The sequence below is a fragment of the Eriocheir sinensis genome, unplaced genomic scaffold, assembly GCF_024679095.1.
Source record: "Eriocheir sinensis breed Jianghai 21 unplaced genomic scaffold, ASM2467909v1 Scaffold674, whole genome shotgun sequence".
NCBI classification, from domain to species: Eukaryota; Metazoa; Arthropoda; class Malacostraca; order Decapoda; family Varunidae; genus Eriocheir; species Eriocheir sinensis.
Genome location: NW_026112025.1, coordinates 1 through 4,210, shown reverse-complemented (window position 1 = coordinate 4,210; position 4,210 = coordinate 1).

Below are 4,210 nucleotides of genomic sequence, written 5' to 3'. Positions count from 1 at the left end.
AGTCTGAGTTTACTTGTCTACATCTGAGTTTTACGCCATTGTTCTTCGTGCGCAAAGTGTCATCGATCATAAACAATGTTGATCTGTCTACATTCGTGAAACCATTAAATATTTTAAAACATTCGATCAGTTTTCCTCAGGCGACGTTTCTCAGAGAGAACATGTTAAGGGTAGAAAGCCTTTCTTCGTAGGATTTGTTGCGCAAGGAGGATCATTTTCGTTTCCAGACGCTGAACACATTCTAATTTAGCAATATCCTTTGCATTGTAGTGAGACCATAACTGTAACTCATATTCAAGTGGGGTCTGACTAAACTGTTGTAGAGCAGAGTATTACATCTTTATTCTTGAATACAAAGTTTCTTTTAATGAAGCCCAACATTCTGTTCCTTTATTTGCTGCATCGATGCATTGCTGTAGGAATTTGAGGTTTGACGCGATTTTGACCCCAAGTCCTTGACGCATTGAACGCTTTTGAGTTTAACGCCGCGCATTTCGTATTCGAACTTCTTATTCCTCGTTCAATTTGAAGGACCTGGCACTTGTCTACGTTAAAGGGCATCTCCCATATCTCCGACGAAGCTGAAATAATGAATAGCACTGGGCCAAGTACCGATCCCTGAGTGAATCCACTATTTACAGGCTCACACTCTGAGTTAAATCAGTCGATCAATAATATTTGTTGTCTGTTGCTCAACCAATTCGCGATCCATTGGTTTACTTGACCGTCAATACCTATTTGCTTTAATTTGTAAAGTAATTTATGATGCGGGACTTTATCAAACGCTTTCTGGAAATCAAGATAGACTACGTCCAGTGATTTGGTTACGTCATAAACAGTGAAGAGGTCGTTATAAAAGGTTAATAGGTTTGATAGGCAGGATCTTTTGTTTCGGAAGCCATGTTGTGAGTCCCCAATCAATTAGTGTCTTTCAATTTAACTCACTATTTTGTCTCTAATTATGACCTAAAGTAGCTTAAATACAACCTAATTTATAATAATGTGCCTGTAATTACCTGGTACTTTTTGTCTCCTTTCTTAAAAATCGGTGTCGTTAGCCTTCTTCTAATCTGAAGGGACGATGCCTTGTCGCAAGGACATATTGAATACGGTTGTGAGGGAGAGTATTTCACTCTTTGTTTCTTTCAGCAGAGTTGGATACACTTTGTCAGGTCCAGGACTTTTATTTGTTTTAAGTGATTTGAGGGCTTTAAGGACTTCATCGGGTTTTATTTCAAAGTTAGACAATGCATGCTCAGGATTTACATTAGTACTGGTGTTGTTGGTGGTGGCGGAGGACTGTTATTATTAAACACCGAGGAAAAGTAATTGTTTAATAGGTTTGCAACGTGTTGGCTGTCAGTCACTAGTGCACCGTCGCTGTTGTTAGAGGTCAATTCCACTTCTGATCGCCTTTCTGTTGTTTATGTAACTGAAGAAGGATTTCGGATTATTTTACAGTTGGCAGCAATATTTTCTTCATATCTACTCATTTCATGACGCACTAATCTGTTAACTCGTCGCCTGGCATCATTGTAAAGTCTAATGTTTTCAGGCGTGCTTTGTTCTTTCTTTAACCTGTAAGACAATTTTCTCTCCTTGACTGAGTGTTTAATTTCGCTATTAAACCAAGGTGGACTTTTATTAGTGTTAATTCGCTTCTCGCACAAGGGGACAAATGTGTCCTGCTGGTGAGTAAGTGATTTTAAAGCAACCAGGCGTCCTCTACATTGCCGTCATCTGATAGTTGCATATCTATTAGTTTTCGTCGGATTTCTACGAAGTTGGCTCTTTTGAAATTGGGCACCTTTACTTTATTTTCAGTCACCGATGTTTGAGCTCTAATGTCAACGCGCACTAGTTTATGATCGCAGGAACCGAGGTGTTCTCCTACCGTGACATTACTGACTAGGTTATCTTGGGTCGCTATAACAAGGTCAAGTATGTTATTTTGTCGAGTTGGTTCAGAAACCATTTGGCAGATAATTTTCCTCTAGAAATTCGATCATTCTGTGGGACTCACCTTCTGTACCCGACAGTGTTGCCCAATCGATATGGGGAGGTTAAAGTCTCCTATTATCAGTGAGTCGCTGTTATTAAGTGACTGCCTTAAGACGCTGTACATTTCAAGATCGGCATCAAGTGATTGCCCAGGCCTGTAAGTGACAGATATATTTAAATTGACTTTTGCAGTGTTTACTCACGCACAAATGTTCAACGTTACTGTTTCTTGGTGTTTTGTCAGTGGGTTGCAAGTAGTTTTTTGACAAAAGGCGACACCACCTCTACAGTTTACACGATCATTGTTGAAGAATCTGTAGCCATCTATGTTGTATTCGGAACTTAAATCAATATTAGTGGTGTCGATAAATGTTTCGGTTATAGCAATTACGTCAAAGTTTTCTGTCAGAGCAAGACATCGCAGTTCATCAAACTTGTTTTTTAGGCTACGCGCATTGAAACTAAGGACTCTTAGGTTATCTTGAAGCTTGGTAATAGAGGTGGTGGTACTGGCGGGTTCAATGTTACGAGTCTGTTGCGGTGTATGGTGTCTATTTACACGGGCGGGATGGAAGGACGTGGCTGAGAGTCGTGTTTTGTTTTTAGGGCGTTAAGTACGGCGTTGTTGAGAGCCTTCGAATCTGGCTGCCCCGATGGGGGACAGGTGTATGCCGTCCCTTTGGAAAAGTTTACTCTGGCCGTAGAAATCGTTCCAGGCGTTAAAGAATTCAACGTCAAGCTCTCCGCAGAGAGTCTGCAGGCGGTTGTTGAGGCTGAAGGCCTTACTGTAGAAGTCGCCCTCATCCCATGTCCGTGGTAGATTTCCTGAAATCAAAATATTAGGGGATTTAGACTTATACTGCTGGATGAGCCTACGGTACTTGTCCAGCAGTTCCTCAGACCGGGTCGTGGTGACGTCGTTTGTACCTGTGTGGATAACAAAGAGTGAGTCATTAGAGGCCACAGCGGTGACCTCGTCCAGGGCAGCTGTGATGTCGTCAACACCAGCTCCAGGATAACAGTAGTTACGCCTACGACGGGGACTCTGCCACGAATTCAACCACCTGATGGCGAATCATAGAGTCACCGACCAAGAAGGTGCTCTGTTCCTCGTCCTCCTCCTCCAGTATGGCAAATCTGTTGTCGCAATGAGTAGGATAAATGGCTCTAGGGGCGGGTCTGGCTCCTCCTCTCACGGGGTGAAGCATTCAGCGTCAGCTCTACCAGTCACCTGTGACGTGTCTTCTTCGGAAGGTGGCTGGGCATCGAGTGCAGGTGCGGAGGGTGATGAGGCGTCACTTGCAGCAGGGGCGACGATGTTGGCCTGGATAAACTCCTGCAAGGTATCAGCAGTACTTGTTAGTTCAGTGATCTTCTTCTCGCCAGCCATCAGCCTTTCGTCCTGTTGAAGGAGTCTCGTTTCCATCTGCTGTGTCAACAGGCAGATCTTGCAGACAGTCGATCGTCCCGAGAAGAAATGACCAGAGAAGTTTCCTGTGCAAGTCGAACATTTCTTAAGCGCCATCTTGGTAGGGAGGAGAGCAAGTGAGTAGTGTTTATCTATGTATTTGCTTTTCTTTTTTTTTTTCGTAGGGCAGAGGGACGCGCGCGTGAATAAGCGAGAATAAGTGTGAGAGAGAGAGACTAGTAGGCAATAATAGAAAGATGCTTAGAGCGAGCGATTCAATAGCTATTTACGTGTTATATTATCAAATTTATCTTTAATTTTGTTTGTAAATAATTGAGTTCCGATGACTTTCTTGTGTGTTTCATTTATATATATCTTAAACGTCAAGTGGAGTCCATATAAACGCTAAGATTCTTGATAAGTTTGCTGGGAATTGATGGGAGTGTTGCCATAGATGAGAGTGGTGTTTTGGGGAGTTTGTTTAATGACTGACCTGGTCCCAATAAAGAGACACTGTGTTTATAAGTATTCAGCAATAGACCGTTTTATTAAAGTATTCCCTGGCCAGTGAGAAGGGCGCTTGTGCTGCCATGATGGGGTCAGGCAGCGCGTTAACTGTACCAGTTTTCACGAACTGCGTGTCATCTGTGTACTGTACTATCTCGCGTCCATGTATCGTTTTCAGAAGTCATTAACAAAAATGGTGAGAAAATTGGCTAATATTGATCCCTGAGGGACTCCGCATTTTATCGGCGCAGTCGTAGACGTGGTACTATTAACTTTGACTTTTCGACTTCTATC